Source organism: Trichechus manatus, unplaced genomic scaffold (assembly GCF_000243295.1).
Source record: "Trichechus manatus latirostris isolate Lorelei unplaced genomic scaffold, TriManLat1.0 scaffold00146, whole genome shotgun sequence".
NCBI lineage: Eukaryota > Metazoa > Chordata > Mammalia > Sirenia > Trichechidae > Trichechus > Trichechus manatus.
This window is the reverse complement of record NW_004444082.1, coordinates 4,061,761-4,081,108: the sequence shown is the minus strand read 5'-3', so window position 1 is coordinate 4,081,108 and position 19,348 is coordinate 4,061,761.

Genomic DNA, 19,348 nt, shown 5'->3' with positions numbered 1-19,348 from the left:
ATTTTTTTCCATCCTTTGATTTTTAATATATTTATGTCTTTGTATCTAAGGTGTGTCTCTTGTAGACAGCATATTGATGTGTCTTTTTTTTTTTTTTTTTAATCCATTCTGTCACTCTCTCTTTACAGGTGCATTTAAGCCATTTATATTCAGTGTGATTATCAATAGATATGAGTTTATCACTGTTACGTTATTGTGCTTTTTTTGCATGTGGTGCTGCGCTTTTGTATGTGGTGCCATGCTGCTTGTTCCTCTGTGGGCACGATAGCTCTCATCACCTTATCTGGGTGCAGGGCAGCAGCAGGCAGGGAGAGTCTGCTTTGCTGTACACTGGTTTGGCTAGGTGGCTGAGGGCAGACTGGGCAGGCACTGCCTCACTGTGATGTTGGTCAGTGGTGAGAGTATTTGCAGTCCCTTACCAGATGAGTGGGGGTGTCAGAGAGTGGGGAGGGCTTGCTTCCCACCATTCAGCAGCTGGTCCAGTGGCAGGAGAGGAGAAGCAGTGTGGGCCCAGTGTGGTTGTGGGCCAAAAAGCCAGGGGCACTCTAGCCAGGGCAGCATGGCATGGGCTGGCAGGAAGGAGGGGGAGAGGTGGCTTATGGGACTATGTGGGTGGGAAAAAGAGAAGAGGGAGAAAGAAAGAAAAGGAAAAAAGAAACGGCAGTGCTGCGAGAGCCAGCAGGTGGTGGCAGGGGGGACTCGGGCTGGCGGAAAGTGGGGGGGAGGTGGCGTGTGAGGCAGAAGGGTGAAGGGTAGGAAGTATGTTTCTTTGGTTACTGGGTGCTCTGTCATTTGTTAGGAGTTCCTTCCATGAAGATCCTTCGCATATTCCCTGTCCAGGGTCTTTTATGGCTGTGTTTCAAGATGGCCTTGCTGTGCTATGTTAGTTGGCAGGGGACCTCCGCTCCGTATCTCTCCCGTTCTCTGTTTTCCATCAATTTCTTCTTTCATTCGGTGTTTGATCTAATTCTTTATCCCTTCATTTGTCGCTCAGGTTTGCAGAATTGACATTTGTATCTGTTTTGCTTAGTTTTTAAGGTCTTCACTGCAGAGGCTATGGTATGGTGCGTCTGTCTAGGGCACTGTGTTCAATATTTTGAATTTTCAAAATTTGAACTTTCATACTGAATTATACACATAAAAATGGTTGACACTGCAAATATTTCTTATACATATTTTACCACAATAAAACAAATTGTTTAGTGAAAAATGAATGGAATGGGCCAAAGTGTTGTACTGTCTTTTAGCTTTGGAGAATTGGCTACAACTACATCACCAGCATTATTACCCATACCACTGCCACCAAGCCTCACACACACACGCCTCCCTGGCAAAGTACCCTTTACACTGGCAAGATTTTCCTAAATATGAGACAGTGGCAATTTTCCCTCAGAAGAATTTCCTATAGCCATAAATATGGCATCCTTATGGCCTTGTCTCGTATTGTTTTGGATTTGGTTTTGTTTTTGTTGTTTATAATTAAAAGAGTTTCATTTTTTTCTGCTTATATGGAAAAATATATGATCGATACTTTAACACTTTTGCTTTGAATAATATCTAAAAATACAAAGAAGAAAGAGCAATTCACTTGAAAGTCTACTATCCTAAGATAAACACCATTAACAATTTGATGATCACTCTTTCATACAAACCTTTATGCATACACATAGGGGCACATACACCCACACACACATAATGTTACCTAATTGGATCATATCACACATCCTGGTATATGATATGTTATGGATTGAATTGTGTCCCCAAAAAAGGTATTTGGAAGTCCTAACCCCTATACCTGTGAATGCGACTCCCTGTTTGAAAATACGGTCTATGAAGATGATATCAGTTAGATTAACACGAGATCATACTACAGGAGGGTGGATCCTGTATGACTGGCGTCCTTATAAAAGAGGAGAAGATACATAGAGGCAGGGAGACAGAGGAAGGTTGCCACATGACACAGCAGCTGCAAGCCAATGAATGCCTAGAGCTACCAGAAGCAAGGATATAGACAGAGAACAGTTCCTCTCTTAGAGCCCTCAGAAGAAATCAACATGGCCAACACTCTGATTTGGACTTCTAGCCCCCAGAACTGTGAGAGTATTCTTATAAGTCACCCGATTTGTGGTATTTTGTTACAGCAGCCCTAGGAAACTAACACATAATGGATTTCTTTTATATCTGTTTTTGTTTTAGCTTCCTTCTAACTTAACCTTCCTTCCTATGCCAATACCATACTTTTTATTTGGTTGGGCTTTTTTTAGTACATTCAAATATTTGGCAAGTCAACTCACACACAGAGATTTTATTTTTCAAAATATTCATGGCAAATTTCATTTAGTTTTCAAAATATAATTTTGGAAAACTAGCATTCCTATGATGTTAAATCTTTCCATTATGGGCTGTCTTCCCATTTGTTCAGATTCTGTTATTCTTCATATAGATACTATATCTTCCTTGTTAAATTTACTCCTGATCACTTGGTAGTTTTTACTGCTTTTGCAAATATTTCCTATTTCTTTATCATGTAGGGTTTTGCTGATACAGAGTAAAGCTTTTGACTTGTATATCTATCTTATTCAGTCCTCTTACCAAACTATCTTGTTAATCATTTTGCTAGTGTTTCTTGGATTTTCTAGGTATATGATTATGTTATTAGCAAAAATATATAATGTTTTTCTTCTTTTCCAATATTTAAACCAATTATTTTATCATATTGCATTAACTACAACTTCCAAAATAGTGTTATTAAATAGTAATAGTAGATGACATTGCTTGTTTCTATTTTTAATTAAAATGATTTTAGTATAGGCAAAAACATAATCAAGAGCAGGGTCACCAAACTATGGATCATGAGCTAAATTGTCCACCCATTTTTGTAAATAAGATTTTATTGGAACACAGCCATGCTCATTCATTTATATATTGTTTATGGCTGCTTTGTGCTACAATGGCAGAGTTGAGTAGTTGTGAGAGAGACCATATGACCTGTAAAATCTAAAATATTTATTATCTGGCCCATTGCAAGAAAGTTTTCCAACAACCCCTGATCAAAAGAGGTTATGCTGTGGTGACAAAAAATTCTAAAATCTCTGTGGCTTAACACAACAAACATTTATTTCTCACTCCCACAAATCCATCTGTGGGTCTGAACAACTCTCCAGGCTTGTTGTGCTCCATGAAGTGCAGTGTAGGCTGTTTCAATCCTGTGGTTCTGCCGTCATAACACGAAGCCTCCTGGGTCACCATAGTGGAGGAAGAGAGCACATGAAGTTCTCACAACCACTCTTCCATGTTTTGCACAGAAATGATACCACACTTCCATTCACAGCTCATTAACCAAAACTACTCCACCTAGATAGCTGCAAGGAGTCTGGGAAGTATAGCTTTCTGTATGCCTGGAAGAAGACAGAAATCAGATATCAGTAAGCACTATTAACATCTATTGGAGCCCTGGTGGCACAGTGGTTAAGAGCTTGGCTGCTAACCAAAAGGTTGGCAGTGTGAATCCACCAGTCGCTCCTTGGAAACTCTATGGGGCAGTTCTACTCTGTCTTACAGGGTTGCTATGAGTCAGAATTGACTCAACGGCAATGGGTATTAGTATCTATCAGGCTTTATTACATCTCAGGATTTTCCTTCTATTCCTATAAAATAGTTTTTATTTGGCTGTTAAAATTTCAGCATCTGTTGATATGTTCCTATGGGTTTTCTCCATAGAAAATGTAATAAATTATGTTCATAAACTCTCTGAGAGGAAACCATTCATGTGTTGCTGGAATAAAGCCTACTTGATCAAATTTCATTATTCTTTGATGACTATTGAATTATATGTTAGTATTTCATTTTTTGCGGTTATATTCATAAGTACAATTAAGCAACTGAACTGTTGTTTTCCCGTTTTGTACTATCTTTATCATACTTTATTTGAGTACAGGTCTTAATCTTGTACATATTAGAATCACCTAGGAAATTTTTTACAAAATACTGGTGTTCAAACCCAACTCCAGACCACTTAAAACAGAATCTTTTGTGGCGGAGCCCAAGCAGCAGTATTTTTTTAAACTCCCTGGGAAATTCTAATTGTGCACACTCTACTAAGGCTATATTCACTCATATTCTTTTTGTAGGAAGATAAAAATCCTTCTAGGCCTCAAATTATTTTACCATTTTTCATGTACAATGTCTGACATTAAAATAAGAATAACCAAGCACACAAAAAGCCAAGAAAACATGAACAAACACCAAGAAAAACAACAAAATGGAAATTGACCCTTTGGATTTTAGATAATGGAGGTATAAGGCACAAAATTTAAAATAGTTATTCTTAATATATTCAAGGAGAGAGAAATATAAGAGTGAAAATTTTGTCAGAGAACTGGAAACCATAACAAAAAAAAAAAGTCTAGAACTGAAAAATGCAGAAATCAAAATTAAGAACTCAGTAAATAGGTTTAACCACAGATTAAACATAGATGAAGAGAGAGATGGTGAAGTAGAATCCAGGTCATAAGAAAATATCCAGGCATAAAGCATAGACATACAAAGGATGTAAAATACAAAAGAGAAGGTAAGGTACATAGGGGAAACAATGGAAAGATGTAACATACGGTTAATTGGAGCCTTATTAGGAGAGAATAAATAATTTGGGGAGAAGCTACATTAGAAAAAATAATGCTGGAGAATTTTCCAAAACTTATGAAAGACAAAGTTATAAAGTCAAGAAACATTACAAACCACCTCGCCAAAAAAAAAAAAAAAGTCACACTTTATTACGTAGTAAAAATACTGAAGACCGAAGATAAAGAAAACACGTTTAAAAAGCCTGAGGAAAATACACAAATTCATAAAAGGAGCAATAAAACTGACAGCTGGTTTCTCAGAGAAACAATGGAGGCCAAAGACAATGGAATTTGTTAAAGCACTGAAAAAAAAACTACAGACCTAGAATTGTATACCCAGCAAAAATATCCTTCAAGATGAAAGAGAAATAGTGATATTTTCAGATAAATTATTTTTTAAAAATGTAAAAGGAAAGGCTGTAGCAAAGGCAGGTTAGGAAGCATCAGACTGCACAGGAATCAGTTTTCAACTGTGGCAACAAAATAATAGGTAAGCAATAGTCTCTGCAACTAAGCAACCAGGTTTTCCAATTCTCTCTCTGCCTGGCTTTGGAAATAGGATGGATACCTTTGGTCAATTGTGGGGGTTCAGGAGGGTGGCAGGAGAAGAGGCCTCAAAAGAGAGACTGAATTTCCCATAAATATGGACATGTGGTGGCTGAATGTTTTAATAAGAGAAATAAAAGAAGAGCAATTATATTTGTACTGGTGAAATGTGATGTATAAATTAGGAGTGAAGAAAATTTGACCACAAGTCACTTAAACAAATTAGGTTGTTATTTCTTTCTCATGTCACATGAAATCCAGTAGTAGGCCAATTGGCATTGGTTCAGCAGTTCTAAGATGTCAGGGCTGAAAGTTCTGTGATTCTCTTAGTATTTACTTCAAGATCTCAGGCAAATTCATGTTTCAATCTGGAAAAAGGAACAATAACACAAGGAAAAAGTAGTGGAAGCTAAAGTAGGAGTGTAAAGCCTTCCCAGACTTTTCCAGTAGTCTTCTGCTTACCTCTGATTGTGCCCTTCCCCCAGCTACAAAGGAAGCCAAGAAATGTAATTTTTTTAGTTGGGCAAGTGCTACCCCAAACAAAAGGAGAATTCAGTTAGTAAAGAAGAAACGGTGAAACGGATACTGGGTAGGCAAGTAGCAGCATCTGCTGCTCCAGCCATACCAGTTACACATGAAATTTTTTATTCTAATTCATATGCAAAAATTCATTGTAATGTCTACTTCCATTTCCAAAATACCTCTATTCTGAGCAATAAAGTCTTTAAAAATTGTATCTTGTTCTCTAAAATTCTATATGGTGTTTTTTGGTTTTGTTTGTTTGCTTTTTACAGATGCTTACATGCTGAATTTCTGGAATATGCTTGGACACCACAAAAATTGTTTTAATCTTTGTGATCAATAAAAAAAATGTTTTCTTAGAAGTCAAAGAACATCATTAGAAATGGTATGTTAAGAAGTAAACATAAAACTGTTCCTCAAAAAGTTAAGATTCAGATTTTTTTTTTTTCACTGAAAATGTCCTGAGGCTTCATTCCTTTCCATTAGGGAGGTAGAGAAAAAGCATTTATTTATTCTTAGGATAAACCATCTCATAATGCTAACGACCTCCACCTAGCCCCTCTCTTCTCCCCCCACAGCCTAATGAGAAGCAGATGTTCCCAGTGGTGCCTCCAGGCTGTTGTTTGCTCTCACTTCTAATGCAGACAGCTTTTGGCAGAATGAGCCACGGCTGGAGAATGTAGGCAATTCCCTGTTTCCTGGTAGACCATATCAGGCAAACGGGAAGATGCTCCATTCACTACCAGAGGGAGATACCATGGCTTCTCCCCTAGGAGCTGGCCTTAAGACTGGATATCCTAACGCTGGGATTTGCCAGCCTCTGTCCACCGCCACCAAAGGTACCGCAGGGTTCAACAGAGATGGGCTGTAACCCCACCTTGGCCTCTGCTTTAGGGGGCATTTTAACAAATATTAAACACACACATATTTTTTTTAAATCGTTACCGTCGAGTCCATTCTAACTCATGGTGACTTCATGCGTTTCAGAGTAGAACTGCTCCATAGAGTTTTCTTTGCTGTGATCTTATGGAAGTAAATCTCCAGGTCTTTCTTCCACAGTGTTGCTGGGTGGATTTGAACTGGCAACCTTTCAGTTAGTAGTCAAACACAAACCATTTGTACCACCCAAGGACCTTGCACGTGTTAATAGCCCCCTTTAAAGCATGTTCATCTGTATTCTCTAGGTTTATCTCCCTGGGGCAACAGAGGGCAAGTACTTGGTCCTTTAGCAGGACAACAGGCCTGAAAAATAGTCTTAGATATTGAGAAGGGTATTGCACTTTTCATTAGCTTTTATAGAACTAAAATTGGAGAACTCAAAGCAATTTCACTCCTTCCTACCATTATGACTAGACAAGAATTTGGGGAGGGGAGGGGATAAATTTAGTGTTTTATAGTTCTGAAGGTCAGAAGACCAAAATGGGTCTCACTGGGCTAAGATCAAGGTGTCAGCAGAACTGCATTCCTTTTGGAGACTCTAGGAGAAAATCCGTTTCTTTGCCTTTTCCAGATGCCAGAGGCTGCCTGCACTCCTTGCCTTGTAGCCTTTCCTCCATCTTCAAAGTCAGCCACTTTGGACCACATCCTTCTCACTTCTGCCACCCCCTTCCTCTTTTAAGAACCTTTGTGATTACAGTGGACCCACGCAGATAACCCAGGATCATCTTTCTATTTTAACGTCAGCTGATTAGCAACCTTAATTCCATCTGCAACCTTAATTCCCCTTTGCCATGTTGTTGTTTGTCGTTGTTATTGTTTGTCATTGTTGTTAGGTGCCATCAAGTCGGTTCCAGCTCATAGCTACCCTGTGTACAACAGAACGAAACACTACCTGATCCTGTGCCATCCTTACCATCTTTGTAATGCTTGAGCCCATTGATCCAGCCACTGTGTCAATCCATCTCGTTGAGGGTCTTCTTCTTTTTCACTGACCCTCTTCCCTATCAAGCATGATGTCCTTCTCCAGGGACTGGTCCCTCCTGATAACATGTGCAAAGTGTGTGAGACAAAGTCTCACTATCTTCACTTCTAATGAGCATTCTGGCTGTACTTCCAAGACAGATTTGTTCATTTTTCTGGCAGTCCATGGTATATTCAGTGTTCTTTGCCACCACCATAATTCAAAGGCATCAATTCTTCTTCAGTCTTCCTTATTCATTGTTCAGCTTTCACATGCATATGAGATGACTGAAAATACCATGGCTAGGGTCAGGCACACCTTAGTCCTCAAAGTGACATCTTAGCTTTTGAATACTTTAAAGAGATCTTTCACAGCAGATTTCCCCAATTCAGTGTGTCTTTTGACTTCCTGACTGCTGCTTCCATAGGCGTTGATTGTGGATCCAAGTAAAATGAAATCCTTGACACCTTCAATATTTTCTCCTTTTATCACTATGTTGCTTATTGGTCCAGTTATGAGGATTTTTGTTTGCTTTATGTTGAGGTGTAATCCATACTGAAGGCTGTGGTCTTTGATCTTCATCAGTAAGTGCTTCAAGTCCTCTTCATTTTCAGCAAGCAAGGTTGTGTCATCTGTATATCGCAGGTTGTTAATGAGTTTTCTTCCAACCCTGATGTCCAGTTTTTCTTCTTCCAGCTTCTCGGATTATTTGCTCAGCATACAGATTGAATAAATATGATGAAATGATACAACCCTGACATACACCTTTCCTGACTTTAAACCACGCAGTATCCCCTAGTTCTGTTTTAATGACTGTCTCTTGGTCTAAGTGCAGGTTCCTCATGAGCACTATTAAGTGTTCTGGAATTTTCAATCTTCGTAATGTTATCCATAATTTGTTATGATCCACACAGTTGAATGCCTTTGTATAGTCAATAAAACACAAGTAAACATCTTTCTGGTATTCTCTGCTTTCAGCCAGGATCCTTCTGACATCAGCCATGATATTCCTTCTTCCACATCCTCTTCTGAATTCGGCTTGAATTTCTGGCAGTTCCCTCTTGATGTACTGCTGCAAATGTTTTTGAATGATCTTCAGCAAAATTTTACTTGTGTGTGATATTAATAATACTGTTCGCTAATTTCCTCATTCTGTTGGATCACCCTTCTTTGGAATGGGTACAGATATGGATTTCTTCCAGTCGATTGGCCAGGTAGCTGTCTTCCAAATTTTTTGGCATAGACGAACAAGCACTTCCAGCGCTGCATCCTTTTGTTGAAACACCTCAACTGAAGCCTTGTTTTTCATCAATGTCTTCAGTGCAGCTTGAATCTCTTCCTTCAGTACCATCCATTCTTGATTATATGCTACCTCCTGAAATGGTTGAATGTTGACCAATTCTTTATGGTACAGTGACTGTGTATTCTTTCTCTCTTCTTTTGGTGCTTCCTGCATTGTTTAGTATTTTCCCCATAGAGTTCTTCAATATTGCAATATGAAGCTGAAATTTTTTCTTCAGTTCTTTCAGCTTGAGAAATGCCAAGCGCGTTCTTCTCTTTTTATTTTCTATCTCCAGGTCTGTGCACATGTCATTATAATACTTTGTCTTCTCGAGCCACCCTTTGAAATCTTCTGTTCAGCTCTTTTACTTTTTCATTTCTTCTGTTTGCTTTAGCTACTCGACATTCAAGAGCAAATTTCAGAGTCTCTTCTGACACCCATTTTTGTCTTTTCTTTCTTTTCTGCCTTTTTAATGACCTCTTGCTTTCTTCATGTATGATGTCCTTGATGTCATTCCACAACTTGTCTGGTCTTTGGTCATTAGTGTTCAGTGCATCAAATCTATTCTCGAGATGGTCTCTAAATTCAGGTGGTATCTTAGTCATCTACTGCTGCTATAACAGAAATACCACATGTGGATGGCTTTAACAAAGAGAAATTTACTTGTTCACAGTAAAGTAGGCTAAAAGTCCAAATTCAGGGTGTCAACTCCAGGGGAAAGCTTTCTCTCTCTGTTGGCCTTCTCATCAATGTTCCCCTGGAGTAAGAGCTTCTCTGCACAGGAACCCCAGGTCCAAAGGATGCATTCTGCTCCCAGCACTGTTTTCTTGGTGGTATGAGGGCCTCCTGTCTCTCTACTGACTTCTCTCTTTTATATCTCAAGAGATTGCCTCAGGACACAATCCAATCTTGTAGATTGAGTCCTGCCTTACTAACACAACTGCTGCCCATCCTCCCACATTAACATCATAGAGGCAGGATTTACAGCATACAGGAAAATCACACAATACACACTATCATGGCCCAGCCAAATTGATATGCACATTTGGGGGGGCACATAATTCAATCCATGACAGGTGGGATATACTCAAAGTCATATTTTGGCTCTCGTGGACTTGCTCTAATTTTCTTCAGCTTCAACTTGAACTTGCATAGGAGCAATTGATGGTCTGTTCCTCAGTCAGCCCCTGGCCTCGTTCTGACTGATGATATTGAGAGTTCCATCATCTCTTTCCACAGATATAGTCAGTTTGATTCCTGCCCTTCAGTCTAACACATTCACAGGTTCCAGGGATTAGAATTATGGAGATCTTTGAGGACATTCTCCTGCCTGCCACACCAGGTAAACCTGTTTTCTCAGGTCGGGGGCTGGAGATGAGGTTGTTGGAAGAATTCAATGAGCTAATGTGAGTAAACTGAGGTCACACAGTAGGTGCATGCAGTGCACACTCAACCCCACCTTTTGGTCTCAAGCCTGCTCTAGCCCTGCCCTTGATCCCTTTATCAACCACTACAGCTATCACCTGCCCAGGCTGGTGGGACCTTTTAACCAGATGCAATTCAGACATTCAAAAATGGTGATTCCATTCAGGGATAACCACCCTCTTAAACTAGTTACGGGAGTCAATTCTGACTAATGGTGACCACATGGGTGTCACAGTAGAACTGTGCTCCATAGGCTTTTCAATGGCTGATTTTTTGGAAGTAGATCACTGGGCATTCCCAGGTGCCTCTGGGTGCACTTGAACTTCCAAACTTTTGATTAGCAGCTGAATGCATTAACCATTTGCACCACCCAGAGACTCCACCACCCTTTTAGTCCTTGGCTTTTAGGAAGGACGGTGTGTTGAATGTACAGGCATGGGTGTGTGTGAAGTGAGACCCATTCCAAACAGGTGTGCACAGAAATAGCTGAACAGTCTATCCTACCTGAGAGCAGAGAAAATCTACAGCTAAATCGAGTTTCAAAACTAATTAGTAAACTGTTAATATGGTTACTCTCATTAGAGTTTCAAAACTGTAAGCTCAAAAACAATTATGCTAATGTTTTTAATGATAAAAAGGTTATGCGTTTTTGTTTTTTAAATTATTGTTACATTTCAACCTTGATTCAAGTGTTGCTCTCTCCTGGCCAGAGGTTTAACTTGACAACTTGTGGATAGGATGGGCATTTACATTTTAACCTGTGTGTGTGTGTGTGTGTAGGCAAGTGTGTACATGTGCAAGTGTGTGCAGGTGAATGGCAGGAGTGGGGAGGTGATGTATATGGAACTCAGAATTTAACAATTTCCATGGTTAAAACAAAAAGTCATTCAACATTTTAGTGAAGGACCAGATACAGATAAAGACATAATGCCATAGGTAATTATAAGGCATTATAAAAAATTAATGCTTGCAACAAATTAAGTCACACAGATGAAAGTTACTATTAAATTAAAGGTATTATTCTATAGTATCTGTCACCAAACATATCGCAAGGGTTTACTCACATTATTGTTATAATTATCTCAATTTCATAATAGATAAACAAACTTTATAGCAACTATCTGACATCTTGGGGGAGTGGGAGGGGGAGGGTTATATCTATTTTCAGGATCAAGACAAAAGCTTCCTTCAGTTAGCAATTACAGTTTAAATAAAAAGCATAATAGTTTGATTTTGTTTGAGTTGAAGTTCTTTCAAAAATTCATATTTCAGTACAGATGGGATAAACCAACTGGGTTTTCCATCCTTCAGCAAGTCTCAAGACATAAGACCACATTGCCACCTGGTGTCAGAATTAAATTTTACAGCAATTCGTTTTTAGAGCTCACCAACTGTTATTTTAAAAAGTGAAAAGTATGTGTTTTCAGTTCTTATAGCTTAAATTCAAGAAAGATAAAACGGTTTGGAGGAGGAGGGGCTGTGAGTGTCAAATCTCTGTGAGTACCTCCCTGTTCTTGGGTCTGGGCCCAGACAGCTGAGGAAGTCCCTCTTTCTCCAAGGCCCAAAGCTTGCCTCATTTCCAAATAACCACCCAGAATGACTCATAATGGGCACACCAATATCTTTCCAGAAAAATCTCTACCTAGTGGTCCAAGACAATCACTAAGAAGCCAGCACTGATTCATTTCCTAAAGTCAGGGTCATTTGGTCTTATACATAAGTGCGCACTTTGACTGCAATACTGAACGGGCCTGAAATTAAAATGAATGGAATGCTCAAGCCACTAAAGGCCTTTGTACTTCCTAGAACCTTCCCTATTCCCTGTGAACTCAGAAAGGTTTGGTGTTTACTAATTATGGGGGTGGATGGGCACTGAAGCAATAAACCTAAGAGTATTGGCTGAAGAGTGATTAGAATAATGGACTGTAGAATCAAATCCAGACAAGGAAACTGAGAAAAAAATGGCTGCTTTGTGAGAAAATGGGGGACTTTATGGGTGGAAGAGTTATATGGAGTCAAAAATTATAGCACCCCTCTACAGTAAAGACCCAAAAAACTAAGTAAAACAGATACAAACATCAATCCTGGAACCCTAAGTCCCAAATGAAGAAATAAAGAACTCGATCAAGCACTGAATGGAATGAGAAACTGACAGAGAACAGAGAAAGAGGAGAGCTACAGAGTGGAGGTCACCTACCAGCTAACGTGGCCAGATTCACCACCTTGGACTACAGCCACCAAAGAACGCAGACAGGGAGTAGGGGAAAGTAAATTCAAGGAAGGAACTCCCAATAGGAGACAGAGCACCCGGTAACCAGGGATACACGCTTTCCCATCCCCCATTCTTCTTCCTTGTACAAGGCCTCTGCCACTTGCCAATGGGACACGGTTGCTAGGCTAGAGAGATACCAGCTCACAGCCACCTGGATTCACTATCTTGGACCTCAGCCACCAAGGACTGTGGACAGGGAGTACAGGAAGGCAACTCCACAGAGCTCCCAGCAGGAGATGGAGCACGCAGCAAGCAAGCAGGAAAATACACCCTGCGTACCTGCCCAGACTTAACAAAATAAAACAAAAAAGCAACATGAAACAATCAAATCTGCAATCAATAAACGAAGAAAATAATTCATGAATGTCCCAGAGCCAGCAGACAATATCAAAACATATTTTAAAAAACAGGAGAGGATGGTGCCAGAAAGTGACCAAAATAAAACACCAATGACCTTCCAGTAGAAGAAAAGTCACTGGAATTCCCTATTCCTGATAGGGAATTCACAACTCTAATATTCATGGCTCTCCAGGAAATGAAGGAAAACACAGACAAATATAAGGGAAAAGTAGACAAAATCATGGAAAAGACAGACAAAACAATGAAAGAATTCAGCAAAAAATAAACAAAATGTCAAAAATAAACAAATAGAAATCATACAAAAACAGCAATTAGAAATCCAAAAGATAAACAACAAGATTTCAGAAATAGACAGTGCAATAGAAGGTCTTAGGAGAAAATTTGAAACAATGGAAGATAGGATCAGTAAAATTGAAGACAAATCCTTGGATACCACTTCTTTGAGGAAAAATGAAAGAAAGGAAAAAAGAAGAGTGAAGAAACCCTGAGAACGATGTGGGATACAATCAAAAGCAAAAATTTACTTGTGATCAGAGTTCAAGAACAGGGGAGAAAACAGAAAACACAGAGAGGATCATTGAAGATTTGCTGACAGAAAACTTCCCTAATATCATGAAAGACAAAAAGCAACCATCATAGAAGCTCAATGAATCCTATATAGAATAGACCCCAAAAGAAAAACACAAAGATATATCATAATCACACTCGATAAAACCAAAGAAAAAGAAAGAATCCTGACAGCAGCTCGAGGAAAACAAAGTCACCTACAATGGGGAAACAATAAGACTAAGCTCTGATTACTTGGCAGAAATCATGCAGGCAAGAAGGCAATGGGATGACATATATAAAACCTTGAAATAAAAAAATTGCCAACCAAAAAAATATGTCCTGCAAAATTCTCACTTAAATATGATGGTGAAATTAGGACATTTCCAGATAAACAGAAATTAAGGGAATAGGTAAAAACTAAACCAAACTTAAAAGAATTATTAAACGGAGTCCTTCAGTTAGAGAACAAATAATATCAGACAACAACATTCTTTTCCAATGCACATGGAACATTCTCCAGAATAGACTACATCTTAGGCCACAAAGCAACCCTCAACAAAATACAAAACATTGAGATAATACAAACTATCTTCTCCGATCATAACGCCATCAAAGTAGAAATTAATAACAGGAAAAGCAAGGGAAAAAAAATCAAATACATGGAAACTGAACAACACCCTGCTTAAAAACCGCTTGGTAATAGAATAAATCAAAGATGGAAACAAAAAGTTCCTAGAATCAAATGAGAATGAAAACACATCATATCAAAACCTTTGGAACACAGCAAAGGCAGTCCTCAGAGGACAATTTATAGCAATAGATGAACAAATCAAAAAAGAAGAAGAGGACAAATCAAAACAGTAGCTACATAACTTGAACAAATAGAAAGAGAATAGGAGGGAAAAAAAGCCCACAGCCACCAGAATAAAGGAAATAATAAAGATCAGAGTAGAAATAAATGAAAGAGAAGAATAGAAAAACAATAGAAAGAATCAACAAAACCAAAAGTTGGTTCTTTGAAAGAATCAAGAAAATCGACAAACCACTGGCCAAACTGAGAAAAGAAAAACAGGAGAAGATGCAAATAACCCAAATAAGAAATGAAATGGGGGACATTACAACAGACCCAACTGAAATAAAAAGGATCATAACAGTGAAAAACTATACTCCAACAAATTTGAAAAGCTAGAGGAAATGGATGAATTTCTAGAAACATACTACCTACCCAAACTAACACAAAATGATGTTGAAAATCTGAACAGACCCATAACAAGAGAAGATATTGAAAAGGTAGTTTCAAAAAAAACTTCCTACAAAAAAAACCCTGGTCCAGATGGCTTCACTGGAGAATTCTAACAAACATTCAGAGAACAGCTTACACCAGTACTACTCAAACTATTTCAGAACATACAAAAGGAAGTGACACTTCTGAATTCATTCTAAGAAGAGAGAATAATCCTGATACCAAAACCAGACAAAGACATCACAAAAAAAAGAAAATTACAGACCAATATCTCTCATGAATAGAGAAACAAAAATTCTCAACAAAATTCTAGCCAATAGAATTTAGCATCATATCAAAAAAATAATACACCACAACCAAGTAAGATTCATACCAGGTATGCAAGCATGCTTCAACATTAGAAAATCAATGTAATCCACTACCTTAAAAAAAATGAATGAAAAGAATCACATGATCATGTCAATTGAGGCAGAAGAGGCATTCAACAAAGTCCAACACAAATTCCTGATAAAAACTCTCAATCAAATAGGTATAGAAGGGAAATTTCTCAACATAATAAAGGGCATCTATACAAAACCAATGGCCAACATCATTCTTAATGGAGAAAGGCTGAAAACATTCCCTTTGAGAACAGGAACAAGACAAGGATGCCCTTTTTAACATTGTGCTGAAAGTCCTAGCAATAAAGCAAGAAAAAGAAATAAAGGGCATTCAATTTGGTAAGGAAGAATTAAAACTGTCTTATTTGTGGATGATATGATATTATACATAGAAAATCCAAAAGACTCCACAAGAAAACTACTAGAACTAATAGATTCAGCAGAGTAGCAGGATACAAGATAAACATACAAAAATCAGTAGGATTCCTATACACCAATAAAGGGAACAACGAAAAGGAAATCAGGAAAACAATACCATTTATAATAGCCCATAAAATACTAAGGAATAAATCTAACCAGGAATGTAAAAGACCTACACAAAGAAAACTACAAACTACTGCAAGAAACTAAAAGAGACCTACATAAATGGAAAAACATACCACACTCATGGACAGGTAGATTTAACTTTATGAAAATGTCAATTCTACCCAAAGCAATGTACAAACACAATGCAATCCCAATCCAAATACCAACAGCATTCTTTAAAGAGAGGAAAAACTAATCGTTGAATTTATATGGAAAGGGAAGAGGCTCTGGACAAGTAAAACACTATTGAAGAAGGATAAAGTAGAAGGACACGCACTACCTGACCTCAGAACCTACTGTACAGCTACAGTAGTCAGAACAGCCTGGTACTGGTGCAATGACAGATACATTGACCAATGGAACAGAATTGAGAACCCAGACATAAATCAATCCACCTATGGCCACCTCATCTTCAACAAAGGCCCGAAGTCTGTTAAATGGAGAAAAGACAGTCTTTTTAACAAATAGTGTTGGCAAAACTGGATATCCACCTGTAAAAAATATTGTTGGCAAAACTGGATATCCACCTGTAAAAAAATGAAACAGGACCCATACCTCACACAATACACAAAACTAATTCAAAATGGATCAAAGACCTAAATATAAAACCAAAAACTATAAAGATAATAGAAGAAAAAAATAGGATCAACACTAAAGGACTCAATACGTGGCATAAATAGGACACAAACCATAGCTAACAATACACAAACACCAGAAGATAACCTAGATAACTGGGATCTTCTAAAAATTAAACACTAATGCTAATCAAAAGCCTTCACCAAAAGAGTAAAAAGAGAACTTACAGACTGGGGAAAAATAATGGTATGACAAATCCAACAAAGGGCTAATCTCTAAAATCTACAGGAAAATCCAACACCTCTAGAACAAAAAGAAAAATAATCCAAGTAAAAAATGGGTGAAGGATACGAACAGACATTTCACCAAAGAAGACATTCAAGTGGCTCACAGATACATGAGGAAATATTCCTGATCACCAGCTATTAGAGAAATGCAAATCAAAACCACAATGAGATACCATCTCACCCCAGCATTACTGGCATGAATCAAAACAAAAGAGAAAAGAAAAAATGTTGAAGAGGCTGCGGGGAGATTGGAACTCTTAAGCACTGCTGGTGGGAATGCAAAATGGTAGCAAGATTTTGGAAAATGATATGGTACTTCCTTAAAAAGCCAGAAATAGAAATACTATATGATCCAAGATCCCACTCCTAGGAATATATCCTAGAGAAATAAGAGCCATCACATGAATAGATATAAGCACACCCATTTTCATTGCAGCATTGTTCACAATACCAAAAAGATGGAAACGACCTACAGGTCCATCAATAGATGAATGGATAAACAAACTATAGTACATATACACACAATGGAATACTACGCAATAATAAACAACAATGATAAATCTGTGAAGCATCTCACATCATGGATGAATCTGGAGGGCATTATGCTGAGTGAAATAAGTCAATCACAAAAGAACAAATATTATATTAGACCACTACTATAAGAACTCATGAAAATATTTACACACAAAAAGAAACAATCTTTGATGGTTTTGAGGGAGGGGAGAGGTGGAGAGGGAAAAACACTAAATAGACAATAGATAAGCAGTAACTTAGAAAACCTGGTGGCGTAGTGGTTAAGAGCTATGGCTGCTAACCAAAAGGTTGGCAGTTTGAATCTACCAGGCGCTCCTTGGAAACCCTATGGGGGCAGTTCTTTTCCATCCTATAGGGTCGCTATGAGTCGGAACTGACTCAACGGCACTGGTTTGGGTTTTTTTTTTGGTTTGGTAAGTGATAACTTTCATGACAGGTAAGATAGTACAAAATACTGGGGAAGCCAGCACAACTTGTCCAAGGCAAAATCATGGAAGCTCCATAGACACATTCAAACTCCCTGAGGGACCAAGCTACTGGGCTGAGGGCTGTGGGGACCATGGTCTCGAGGGACATCTAGGTCAATTGGCATAACACAGTTTATAAAGAAAACGTTCTGCATTCTACTTTGGTGAGTAGCGTCTGGGGTCTTAAAATCTTGTGAGCGGCCATCTAAGATACTCCTCTGGCCTTAGCCCATCTATAGCAAGGGAGAATGAAGAAAACCAAAGACACAAGAGAAAGATTAGTCCAAATGAATAATGGACCACAAGTACCACAGCCTCCACCAGACAGTCCAGCACAATTAGATGGTGCCCAGCTACCACCATTAACTGTATGACAGAGATCACAATAGAGGGTCCTGACGTAGTCTCAGGGAACATCTAGCTCAACTGGCATAATATAGTTTGTAAAGAAAATGTTCTACATTCCACTTTGGTGAGTGGCGTCTGGGGTCTTAAAAGCCTGTGAGCAGCCATCTAAGATACTCCATTGGGCTCACCTCTTTGGAAGCAAGGAAGAATGAAGAAAACTAAAGATATAAGGGAAAGATTAGTCCAAAGGACTAACGGACCACATCTACCACAGCCTCCACCAGACTGAGTCCCTACAACTAGATGGTGTCCAGCTACAACCACAGACTGTTGTGACAGGGATCACAACAATGGGTCCCAGACAGAACTGGAGAAAATTGTAAAACAAAATTCTAACTCACACAAACACAAAAAAAATACCAGACTTACTGGTCTGACAGAGACTGGAGAAACCTCGAGTATATGGCTCCTGGACAACCTTATAGCTCAGTAATGAAGTCACTCCTGACGTTCACTCTTCAGCCAAAGATTAGACAGGCCAATAAAACAAAATCAGACTAAATGGGCACACCAGCCCAAGGGCAAGGATAAGAAGGCAAGAGGGGACAGGAAAGCTGGTAATGGGGATAGCAAGGTAGAGAAGGGGAAAGCATTCACATGTCTTGGGGTTGGCATACAATGTCACCAAGAAATATGTGTACTAATTGTTTAATGAGAAACTAGTTTGCTCTGTAAACCTTCATCTAAAGTACAATAAATTACAAAGCATCTTTTCTGACCATAAAGCCATACAAGCAGAAATCAACAACAGAAAAAGCAAGGAAAAATAATCAAACACATGGAAACTGAACACCACCTTGCTCAAAAACTACTGGGTTATAGAAGAAATTAAGGATGGAATAAAGAAATTCATAGAACCACACGAGAATGAAAACACTTCCTACCAGAACCTTTGGGACACAGCAAAAGCAGTGCTCAGAGGTCAGTTTATAGCAACAAATGCACACATTCAAAAAGAAGAAAGGGCCATAACCAAAACATTAACCCTACAACCGTAACAAGTAGAAAGAGAGCAACAAAAGAAGCCCTCGGGCACCAGAAGAAAGGAAATAATAAGAGTTAGAGCAGAATTAAATGAAATAGAGAATAGAAAAACAATTGAAAGAGCTAACAAGACCAAAAGCTGGTTCTTTGAAAAGATCAACAATACCAATAAACCACTGGCCAAACTGACAAAAGGAAAATAAGAAAGGAAGCAGATAACCCGTATAAGAAATGAGAGGGGTGATATCACAACAGACCCAACTGAAATTAAAAGAATCATAACAGAATACGATGAACAATTGTACTCTAGCAAATTTGAAAACCTAGAGGAAATGGACAAATTTCTAGAAACTCACTACCTACCTAAACTAACACAAACAGAGGTAGAACAACTAAATAAACCCGT